Source organism: Staurois parvus, unplaced genomic scaffold, assembly GCF_062004578.1.
Source record: "Staurois parvus isolate SC_StPar_1 unplaced genomic scaffold, SC_StPar_1.0 ptg001140l, whole genome shotgun sequence".
NCBI lineage: Eukaryota > Metazoa > Chordata > Amphibia > Anura > Ranidae > Staurois > Staurois parvus.
Window position 1 is genome coordinate 21895 of NW_028318936.1, and position 12694 is coordinate 34588.

The window sequence follows — 12694 nt, forward strand, 5'->3', positions numbered from 1 at the left end:
ACCAGGGGCATTTCATGGGGCCCCCTACTGACCCCGGGCCCTTGGGAAGTGCCCGAGTTTCCAAATGGTCAGTCCGCCCCTGCCTGTGTAATTAACAAATATACAACAAAATACATTTTTAGGCTGAACTGCACTGTTGCAAGCCTGGCCCGGGAGTAAGCGTTGGCTGATATACTCTGTATGCTTCCATCTTAATTGGATAAAGTGGAAGATCAATCAGATCAGTGGGGCTGCTAAGCGATTACATTCCCTCAGGGGCGCACTGACAACTCATGGGGCCCCCGGGCGCTAGGGGATCATGGGGCCCCTGTGTCCTCGCCTACACTCAAACCACACCCAAAAAAGCCTATGGAAGGTACCAGGGGAATCTCATGGGGCCCCCTACTGACCTCAGGCCCTCAGGCAGTGCCCGAGTTCCAGAATGGTCAGTCCGCCCCTGCATTCCCTGGAAAGTGGGCTAAGGACAATATTTTACCCCCAACTAAAAAAAAAAAAGGTTCATCATAGAAGATAAAAGCTTATGGTTGAACTGGATGGACCTTTGTCTTTTTTCAGCCAGACTAACTATGTAAAAAGAGCGACAAAGAAGAAGGAAACACAGCATGACACAGCATATATGGCATTGCTAGTTTTTTTTATTAGACATTTAGCATTTAGCTAAATGATATTCCACATCAAATGGCTTCCACTTCATGGCTTAACAGGTTCCAGAAACTTTACAAGACACTGAATTCAGCAAGCCCGTGGCCGCACCCTTGAGAGCACTTATGCCAAAATTCTTGAGTGTGTCCAAGACACCTCTTTTTACTTCTTCATCTACAACGTCCCCTTCCTCTTCATCGGCACCTCTCCTGGAAGAAGACACAGTTATAGTTACATAAAACAACATTGATTATAATGTAAAAAAAAATGTATTGCACTGGTAGTAAAAATGTGTATTTTTTTGGACGTAATAATAATAATAACATAAAACAACATTGATTATAATATAAAAAAAACTGTATTGCACTGGTAGTAAAAATGTGCATTTTGTGGACACAGTGGAGGAGATTTACTAAAACTGGAGCACTCAGAATCTGGTGAAGTTGTGCATGGTAGCCAATCAGCTACTAACTTCAGCTTATTCTTTTACAATGAACTTTATTATAGGCAACACAACAACAAAGACAGAGTCAGAGACAAGCTCCTTGATACAAAAAAGTAAGGTGTACAATTCTGTTAGTAAAGGACATAACAAATGCACTGAAATATTGACCTGGAGAGCAGCGGAGTACAAAAGGGATGGAATGAGACCCTATAAAATTGCGATAACAGCAAATAGTAACAGAGTAAAAAGTAGCAATAGTGAACGCTCTCCGATAGCAGCTGATACACTCAGGTAACCACATAAAACCTTCAGTATAAAATAAATAATAATAAAGTTCAGCACTAAATAAATCAGTGAAAAATAAAGTCCCAATATAATTCAATATACAATCGGTATTGTGACTCGTGCCAGTAAGCGTATCCTTATTAAGTGGTGCTCCATGCAAATGATAAAATGATGCGCTTGGCAGAAGTGCCTAGATTATACGCATTGATAAATTAGAGTAGTAAGGTATGCGTCTGGGACATCCGTCTCCAATTGGGCAGCTCCGTATTAAGTGGGTGGTGTCTGCTCCAGAAGTTTCCTTAGGGATCAGCAGGGTCAGCCACCTGATTACAGGAATTCTCCCTCTCTGGATATTGAAGAACTGCCCAGGTTCTGCATACTTAAAGGCTCCGTATACATTCCTCTGAAGACATGCAGTCGCACAAAAGGCCTAAGGAGTCAACACGCTGTGACTTTTAACCACCAGAGCTACATACTGGTCCAGCGGCCATTCATATTACTGGTCAGTGTACCTTTTTATTACCTTTTATTGTGAAACTTGCTATATTAATAAATTAAATTTCCTGGCAATATTACGCTATGAGAAATTTTTTTATGACTCCTATACGGAGTCTTTAAGTATGCAGAACCTGGGAAGTTCTTCAATATCCAGAGAGGGGGAATTCCTGTAATCAGGTGGCTGACCCCGCTGATCCCTAAGGAGACCTCTGGAGAAGACATCACCCACTTACTGCGGAGCTGCCCAATTGGAGACGGATGTCCCAGACGCATACCTTACTACTCTCTGATTCATCAATGCGTATAATCTATGCACTTCTGGCAAGCGCATCATGGAGCAACAATGTTCTCATCCATCCAATACTGGTGTCCATCCAAGGTTTATCTTTTGTTGATCCCTGATGAAGGGGGAGTGGTGTTGCCCTGAAACATGTTGTCTGTTTTTATACGACCTAGTTACCAACAATTAAAATTGTGATGGACTTTATCTGGTTTTGGTCTGTCAACCCTTCTGTATTTCTAGGATTATAAACTCTGTTAGGTTTTTTGTTGCTGTCCCAGCCAAAAGGGATATCCCCTCAATTACTATCAACATCATTGACAATTGATGAGACCTGTGCTGTTCGGCAGAGCTGTGCAAATACCAGGACTGAATAAACAGACATAAAAATTACTTATATAGAGTATGTATTTTACCAATATGTTTAGCTGTTTGCCAAGATTTAAGCTTCAAAAGTCAATACTTTTATTTAAAAAAAAGTTTTACATACTTACTCTTCCTCGCAGAGATAAGGTGATGGTTCCAAGAAAGAAAAAGAGTAACAGGGATTTCTTCAAGGTGAACATCTTTGGGCTCTATGGATCATTTGGATTCATGGAAAGAAAAAAGAAGACAAAATGGTATATATGACTCAAAAATAACACGAGGCCCCCTAATGTTAAGCACACATAAAATGGTTGTTCGAATACCATAAAAGGTCCAAAGTTTGTTGGCTCTAAACCATCACAAAAGATCCTGTACACTTGGCGCCTATTACGGGCAGGTTGAATGTTTTTTAATGACATGAATTTGTTTGACATTTTCCACACCCTAGTGGATCTGGTTCCGCATGGATAAAACAATGATTAAGGGGTCTTCATCTATCTTGTTCCTCCATCCCACAAAATGAACAAAGCAAGAGTCTAAGGCAGGTCATACATTAACCCATTTTCTTTCCTTCAACCACAGGTTGAAGGAAAGAAAATTACTTGCTTGCTCCATCAACACATTCAGTGTTGATGGGGGAATCCTTCCCACAGAGTGATCAAACGAAAAAACCCGACAGGCTGATTGTTCGGAAGTTGATGGATAGATCTACTTCAGTGGTACCAGCCTGCCCATGCATGGATTGAAACTCAGCTGATTCCTGATCTATCTTGTTCCTCAATCCCACAAGAGGAAGAGCACAGCAGGTCCTTAGATTCCATTGGAGTTGGTTCACAAGAACTGAAGTTCCAATCTCCATTGTCTATGGTTTCAAGGACTTTTAAAAGGGGGTGTCTTTTGCCTCACCTTGGCTAACCACTCTACTCCTCACTCAGAACTAAAGGATGTTAGATTGAAAATACATTTACAGTTATCGGCTTTACTGTTGGAACTAATGGTTTTTAGAGGGTTTTTCTTGTACTGTATGAATGAGAAGAACCCCCAGACAATGGTCTGTGAGATTAAATAATTTCCCTTTGGAATTAATAAAGTATTCTGAATCTGTAATTTGTTCCAGGTATGGAGAGAAGGACAATGAGACTATTGAGATTACGTGAAAATGGATTATTACGCGTAATATAGCTTGAATGCTGGCTTTATACTGTACTATCCTACATGGAAGAAAAATATATTTGAAATATATTTTAAAAAATATCCTTCCCAAATATATTGACATATATTTTATATGCTACAAATTTGGCCATATTCAATAAATATATATATATATATATATATATATATATATATATATATAGAGATAGAAATGCATTTTTATTACAAAATATATGAAAATTATTTTTAAAAATACATTTCAAATATACTGTAATGTCTTTAAAAATACAAATCTACATTTTTAAAATGCATAGAAAAATGTTAAAATTACTTTTTTATATATTAAAGAAAATCTGAAGAGTATATTTAAAAAATATACTTTTAAAAATATGTTTTTTTTAAATAATTCTAGGTGTGCCAATTTTAGAATTTTCTGTTTTGAATCAATTTGAATTTTCACATTCAAAATAAAGCATTATGAGAAAAATTATATAAGGAACCGGTCCATCATTTAGAATAAAAATAAAACAGAGGAGTCATCTAAAATTGACCTGAAGGCTGAATACCAAGAATTCTTTCCTTATAAATTATATTTGGATTAATAATATAATAAAGATATTCCAGCATATCTCTGGTAAGGCAGCTTCCAAAGAGACCCAACAGTAGCTCAAAGCATAGAAATACAGAAAGAAGCATTAGGCCAACAACAGATGAATAAGTCTAAGGAAAAATTTAATTGTTAGTGAATAAGTCATGTAAAAATATCTAACATGTGTTGGGGAGAACACCACCTCCCCATTCATCCGGGCTCTAGACATAGTAAACCTTCGATGGACTCAAAGAATACAGTGACCTCAGAGATTTATATTGGAACCTGTATTAGACTCTCCTTTTGGAGTAACAATGTTCTCAGCAACAGTCCATCCAATATTGGTGTCCATCCAAGGTTTATCCTTTGTTGAACCCTGATGAAGGCGGAGTGTTGTTGCCCCGAAACATGTTATCTGTTTTTATGCAACCTATTTACCAACAATTAAAATTGTGTTGGACTTTTTTTTATCCGGTTTTGGTCTGCCACCACTTCTGTATTTCAGAACACAAAAAAACTTAGTCTGATCCGCATCATAATGTTTTAAATAAGCTGACAATTGAGATTGTGAAATACGTACGATAGCCGGTGTAATTCTAGGTGGGCCAATTTTAGTATTTTCTGTTTTGAATTTTGTGAATCAATTTGAATTTTCACATTCGAAATAAACCAGTATGAGAAAAATGATATAAGGAACCAGTCCATCATTTAGAATCAAAATAAAACTGGAGACATCTAAAATTGACCTGAAAGCTGAATACCGAGGATTCTTTCCTTAACAATTATAATAGATTTAGTGATATAAGAAAGATATTCCAGCATATACTTACCTGGTGGTTCAGTTGATGCTGAGAATGTAGACAGCTGGAAGTCTTCAGTGAAAGGTCTACTCTATGGAGAACGGGGTTGGCTTATATAATAGGAGACAAACAAGTTGAGCACACAGAATTTTTTATTAAAGCTTAAAATCTTTCTCAGGAACACATATCTGATATCACATGTATTTATTAAAATATTTACCTCCTAGCCTCCAGGTGGGACACATATCAGAATCCAATAGGCATTCCATATACTGTATCGCCTGATTTTCTATTTAGACAGTTTTAATATGAAATTGCTTTAAGTGGAGTTCTAGCCCAAATGTTTTTTATTTTACTTATATAGCATTTTTTGGTAATTTTTTACTCTACCTAAATGTCCAGTAAGTTTCACTTAAAATTGAGTGACCAAACATAGAACCCACCAGGGATAGAACCCACTTTCTGGACGTTGTCTTTGGATAAAAAATTTCCCAAGTTCTGTTACCAGCAGTGGCGGTGCTCAGGACACCAATTAGAAGTCTATTAGCCTCAAGTGACATCACTCAAAACAAATATCCCAGCAGCCCATCCCCAGGCCTGCCTAGTATTAGGAGTGACATAGGATTACAGCTGAACTGCGTCCCGCTCCGCTGCTTCAGCCAATGGGGACTGGTTTGACTGAATCCCCCCAGTACCCCATCTATTCACCTACCATATTTGAATCTACTCTAGAGTCCAGCCAAGGAGAGAAGAGAAAGATGAGCTAGCACCCACAGAAGATGGACATGAGATGGAGGAAACTAAATAGGTAAGAAGAAACAAGAGTCCAGTGATATTTGCTGCTGTATCTCACACCTCTTTCAGACCACCCTACAGCTTTCTCCAATGGGGACTGACATGACTAACCCCCCAAGTACCCCATCTATTCTCCTACCATTAGCCCACCATATTTGAATCTACTCCAGAGTCCAGCCAAGGAAAGAAGAGAAAGAAGAAGAGCTAGCACCCACAGAAGATGGAGGAAACTAAAAAGTCAGGTAAGAAGAAACAAGAGTCCATTGATATCTGCTGCTGAATCTCACACCACTTTCAGGCCACCCTACAGCTTGCTCCAATGGGGAATGCCATGTCTAACCCCCCCCCCCAGTACCCCATCTATTCTCCTACCATTAGCCCAGCACATTTGAATCCACTCTAGAATCCAGCCAGGGAGTTGGGAGAGAAAAAAAAAAAAAAAGACAGGATGGGACCCAGTGCCAAGCTATTTTTGTTTTCCATGTTAATTTATATTTTGCCCAGCTTTCAGAAGTTTAACCATTTTATGCTAACTGTACACATATATGTGGTAGAATGATAGTGAGCTTTAATACCATGCTGCCACTATACACATACATCTACCATAGCCAATTTGATGTGGCAGTGATGTCATTGGCTGACCCCACCCCTTATTTTACTTAGCAGCATAAAAAGCTGCACTGTCGTTTGATGAGTATCAAGCAAAAGGAGTAGTTGTGGTAAGCAGTGGACGGAGGTTTTTTGTGTGGATCAGTGGTCAACGTTTACCGTGATTGATGATGTATTTAGCTCAGGGGTGTGTTTTTATTTACTTTTGACATTTTTCGTGAATGAGTAGAGATACTATGTTGTTCTGTTCTGGTCAATTATTGTTTTCTACTTTGGCCAGTTTTTGTGGCCATGTCTTGTATACTGCTCTTTGATGCCTTTTTAAAAAAATATTATTTTGCCTATTGTGGCCAGTTGTTTTTAATTGCTGTGGCCAATTGTTTTTCACTTTTTTTTTTCACCAATTGTTGTGGAGAATTGTTGCTTTTTGCGTTGGCCAGTTGTTGTGGCCAAAGTAATAAGCAACAATTGGCCAGAAAAATTGCTCAAAGTAATAAACCACCATTGGCCACAACAAATGGCCAAAAAAAAAAAAAAAAAATATATATATATATATATATATATATACACACACACACACACACATACATATACATATACACACACAGTGGGGATCGAAAGTTTGGGCACCCCAGCTAAAAATTTGTATTAATTTGCGTAAAGAAGCCAAGGAAAGATGGAAAAATCTCCAAAAGGCATCAAATTACAGATTAGACATTCTTATAATATGTCAACAAAAGTTAGATTTTTTTTCCATCATTTACACTTTCAAAATAACAGAAAACCAAAAAATGGCGTCTGCAAAAGTTTGGGCACCCTGCACAATTTATAGCATGCACTGCCCCCTTTGCAAAGCTGAGACATGCCAGTGTCATGGATTGTTCTCAATCATCGTCTGGGAAGACCAGGTGATGTCAATCTCAAAGGTTTTAAATGCCCAGACTCATCTGATCTTGCCCCAACAATCAGCACCATGGGTTCTTCTAAGCAGTTGTCTAGAAAACTGAAACTGAAAATAGTTGACGCTCACAAAGCTGGAGAAGGCTATAAGAAGATAGCAAAGCGTTTTCAGATGTCAATATCCTCTGTTCGGAATGTAATTAAGAAATGGCAGTCATCAGGAACAGTGGAAGTTAAAGCAAGATCTGGAAGACCAAGAAAAATGTCAGACAGAACAGCTCGCAGGATTGTGAGAAAAACAATTCAAAACCCGCGTTTGACTGCACGATCCCTCCAGAAAGATCTGGCAGACACTGGAGTTGTGGTACACGATTCCACTATAAAGAGATACTTGTACAAATATGGTCTTCATGGAAGAGTCATCAGAAGAAAACCTCTTCTACGTCCTCACCACAAAAATCATCGTTTTAACTTTGCAAATGAACATATAGACAAGCCTGATGCATTTTGGAAATAAGTTCTGTGGACCGATGAGGTTAAAATTGAACTTTTTGGCCGGAATGAGCAAAGGTACGTTTGGAGAAGAAGGGGCACAGAATTTAATGAAAAGAACCTCTGTCCAACTGTTAAGCATGGGGTTGGATCAATCATGCTTTGGGGTTGTGTTGCAGCCAGTGGCACAGGGAACATCTCACGAGTAGAAGGAAAAATGGATTCAATAAAATTTCTGCAAATTTTGGATGGTAACTTGATGCCATCTGTGAAAAAGCTGAAGTTAAAGAGAGGATGGCTTCTACAAATGGATAATGATCCTAAACACACCTCGAAATCCACAGGGGATTACATCAAGAGGCGTAAACTGAACGGTTTGCCATGGCCTTCACAATCTCCTGACCTCAACATAATTGAAAATCTATGGATAGACCTTAAAAGAGACCTAAACTGGCGTGACAGACAGCCCAGAAATCTCAAAGAATTGGAAGACTTTTGTAAGGAAGAATGGGCAAAGATACCTCAAACAAGAATTGAAAGACTCTTGGCTGGCTACAAAAAGCGTTTACAAGCTGTGATACTTGCCAAAGGGGGCAGTACAAGATATTAACTCTGTAGGGTGCCCAAACTTTTGCAGACGCCATTTTTTTGTTTTGTTATTTTGAAAGTGTAAATGATGGAAATAAAATCTAACTTTTGTTGACATATTATAAGAATGTCTAATCTGTAATTTGATGCCTTTTGGAGATTTTTCCATCTTTCCTTGGCTTCTTTATGCACATTAATACAAATTTTTAGCTGGGGTGCCCAAACTTTCGATCCCCACTATAGATATATATATATATATATATATATATTATACAGGATTTATATAGCGCCAATAGTTTGCCCAGTGCTTTACAGTATAAAGGAAGACAATACAGCAACGATACAGTTCAATGCAAGAGGGATAGGAGGGCCCTTACAATCTAGGAGGGAGGAGCTAGTGGTACAAAAGGTAGTAACTGTGGGGGATAGATTGGTAGGAGGAGTAGAAGATTCCATTATTAGCTGAGGGCAGGATAGGCTTCCTTGAAGAGATGAGCAGAGTAGGTGATAGTCTGATAGATTGGGGTAGAGAGTTCCAGAGGATGGGGGATGCTCTGGAGACGAGCATGGGAAGAGGAGACAAGGGAGCTAGAGAGCAGGAGGTCATACGAGGAGCGGAGAGTACAGTGTGACGGAGTGTAGGCAGGACAGAACACACAGAGTAGATGGCAAACACACAAAGCTTTATTGAGGCAAACAGATGACAGTCACCAAATAGGGGAGTTCGCAGGGAGGGTGAATACGCCAATACAGGGCGACACGGAAGGACCAACACACTTAAAGTCCAACACCGAGAGCCAAGGGAGAGTCTTTGTAGCAAGTAATCCAACAGGGAGTTTGGTGTGAGTCTCTGTAATAAGTAATCCAACAGGGGGGGCTGGTGTGAGGTCAGCACAAGAACAGTTCAAGTGAAGCAGGCAGAGAGCATGTACTCACGGATCCCTGGAGTCTAGCAGACAGTCTTCCCTAGCTCTGGGAGAAGGGGAGTCCTAGGCAGCCTTGGGTCTCTGCTGAGCCTGGGCAGGAAACGGTCCCAGCCATAGCCCAGGCCCCTTCCATCAGCTACACAGTGGTGAATACCTCGGGAGCATGGCCTCAGCTTCTTAAAACTGGTCGGACCCCCCTAGTCACCTAGGCAACCGGGGGGGCTCCCTTGCCTTAGGAATGCCTTTCATCTTTGCAGGAGGGGGGAGGGGCACGGATGAGAGATGGCAGAGAGAGCAGGGACAGAGCAAGGGGCTGAGAGGGGGGGCAGCTGTGACATACAGTTTGGGTGATATTTGGAAACAAGATTGGTGATGTAATTTGGGATAGAGTTATAAATGGCTTTATATGTTATTGTTAATGTTTTGAATTTTATCCATTGGGCAATGGAAAGCCAGTGGAGGGATTGGCAGAGAGGGATGGAGGACACTGAGTGGAGGCCAGTGGAGGGATCGGCAGAGAGGGGTGGAGAACACTGAGTGGAGGCCAGTGGAGGGATTGGCAGAGAGGGATGGCAGATATGGAACAGTTAGTAAGGTGGATGAGTCTGGCAGCAGCATTCATGATAGAATGAAGAGGGGATAGCCTGCAACGAGGTAGGCCAATGAGGAGGGAGTTACAATAGCCAACGCAAGATATAACAAGGGAGTGAATAAGTTGCTTAGTGGTGTCCGAGGTTAAGAACGGGTGTATCTTGGAGATGTTGCAGAGGTGAAGTCTACAAGATTTGGACAGCGATTGGATTTGAGGCTGAAAGGACAGATGGGAGTCTAGGATTACACCTAGTACCTTGGCATGAGGGGAGGGACTGATGGTTATGTTATTGATCTTAATGGAAAAGTCGGGGGAGGGGGCATGGGCTGGAGGGAATACTAGGAACTCAGTTTTTCAAAGACTGAGTTTGAGGAAGTGGAGTGACATCCATGCCGATATGTCGCTTAGTAGGTTAGTAATGTGAGAGGAGACTGAAGGGGTGAGGTGAGGAGTAGAAAGATAGATTTGCGTGTCATGAGCATAGTGATGGTACTTAAAGCCGTGGGAGTTTATCAAGTGACCAAGGGAGGAGGTGTAGATGGAGAAGAGTAGGGGTCCAAGGACAGAACCTTGAGGGACCCCTACAGAAAGAAGGAGTGGAGAGAAGGAGCCAGAGTTATAGGTACTGCTGAAGGAGTGCTGCGATAGGTAGGAGGAGAACCAGGAGAGAGTAGAGTCTCGCAGGCCAAGAGTGTGGAGTTATTTGAGGAGGAGGGGATGGTCAACAGTATAAAAAGCCGCAGAGGTCAAGTAGTAAAAGTACGGAGTAGTGACCATTGGTTTTAGCAGTCAGTAGATCATTAATGAGTTTTCGTAGGGCAGTTTCAGTTGAGTGTAGTGAGCGAAAGCCAGACTGTAAAGGGTCAAGAAGGTTGTTGTCGTTGAGGTGGGAGCTCAGGCGGTTGTAGACTAAGCGTTCTAAGAGTTTCGAGGTAAAACGGGAGCAGAGAGATGGGTCTTAAGTTGTTCAGGTTGGTGGGGTCCAGGGAGGGCTTTTTAAAGATGGGAGTGATGTGTGCATGCTTTAGAGGGGAGGGAAGGCACCGTTAGAGAGGGAGAGATTGAGGATGCGAGTGAGGAAGCATAGGATAGAAGAAGGGTGACCGTAGTAGTTGTGAAGGGACAAGATCCGGGGGGCAGGTAGTGAGACGGGCTTCTGAGAAAACCTTAGTTCAGTAGTAGCAAGGTCAAAAGAGGAAAGTGTTGACAGAGGTTTAGTATAAAAGGTATGCTAAGTGGGATGGATGTCTGTGTAGCGGAGAGTTGCATCAATCTTATATTTTAAATGATTTGCAATCTCGTAAGCAGTGAGTGAGTGTCAGGGACCATCGCGACGCATGGGTCTGCACATGCATAGGTGTCTGTCAAGACATGCAGGCAGCAGGGCACTAGGACCCAGGCGCACCCGTCATTTATGACAGTGCTGGGCAGGCACTAGGACCTAGGCTGCGCCTGTCAGGTGCAGGGCGGGCTACTTTAACCAGCCCTGCACAGACACTTGTTGCCGAATGGTCTTTCTGCAATTCCTGTTATCTGATACCTGTGTTGTGAGTACTATTGATCCGGATTGTCTGACCTTGCTGCCTTCTCCTATCCTGACCCCCTGGCTTGCCTGACTTCGCTCCTTGATGTTCCCCTTTAGATCTGATCACCTGTTATTGACTTGGCGTGTGACCCGACCATTCTTTGCCTACTGTTTTGTACCGCACCGACCCCCCAGCTACCGACTCGGCTTGTTTGACTTAGCTTTCGCTCATCCATCCCTCTAGGACCCCCTGGTCCCCTCACATCAGACTCTCACCCTGCGGGAGCCCCTGGCAGACTCCTCTATCACTGGTGGGTATATCCAGTAGTCGCGACCTCGTCTCGGAGCGCTCCAAGTCCATCCCCACCATCAGGGGCTCTGGTGAACAAGTGCTCCGGAACTTAGACTCCGCGCTCTGGGGAAGCCCGACCAGTGGGTTGCTAGAGGTGCTGTCAGGTGGTCCCTTACAGTGAGGTACTGGGTGGAGGTGGAGAAAGTAGAGAGTTAAAAGTGGAGAAGAGACGACGAGGACTGGATGACAAGCTATTGATGAGAGTGACAAAGTAGGCTTGTTTGGCAGCATGGAGGGAGGAATTGTATGTTAAGAAAGCAGATTTATATCGGGTGAATGCTTGGTGAGATTTGGTTATACGCCACAATCGCTCCAGCGCACGACTATGTCATTTTAGATTTCTGGTGTCATCAGTCTGCCAAGGTTGTAACGGTCGGGGCCTGATGCTTCGTGTTTGAGGAGCAAGTGAGTCTAATGTGGATGAAAGCGAACCGTTGTAGACAGCAGTGGCCAGGTCAGAGCAGGACAGGGGAGAGATTCTGTCATAGAGGCGGTCAGTTGCAGAATGGAAAGGAGCAGGGTTCAAGTTGTGAAGGTTTCTGCAGGTAATTGTTTGCTGCTTGGAGGGATAAGTGTTTGAAGATGAGGACACTGTGAAGGTGATGAGATTGTGATCAGAGGAAAGGGGGTGTTTTTGAGGTTGTAGGGAGTGCAAAGATGGGCAAAAACAAGGTCTAATGTATTCCCATCAGAGTGAGTGGAGGACTGTGTCCATTGCGTTAAGGCAAAAAGATGGTTAGGTTGAAGAGTTGGGATGTATCCGGGTTGTTCACATTAATGAGGATGTTAAAATCTCCAAGAATGATAGTGGGTAGTTTAGAGGAGAGAAAGTAGGGTAGCCAGGTGGAGAAATCATCA

At 42.0% G+C, this 12694-nt stretch overlaps 1 long non-coding RNA gene across 1 annotated transcript in view; it reads right to left on the reverse strand.

Annotated features, from left to right (window-relative positions):
* Positions 1 to 615: 615 nt before the first annotated feature.
* LOC149439256 (uncharacterized) overlaps positions 616 to 12694 on the reverse strand; it is a 90464-nt gene continuing 78385 nt past the window's right edge. The window contains exons 2-4 of the long non-coding RNA XR_016307844.1: positions 5088 to 5167; positions 2645 to 2725; positions 616 to 851 (exon numbers count right to left, since the gene is read on the reverse strand). This is a non-coding gene — a long non-coding RNA (uncharacterized LOC149439256). The remainder of the gene's footprint in view (positions 852 to 2644; positions 2726 to 5087; positions 5168 to 12694) is intronic.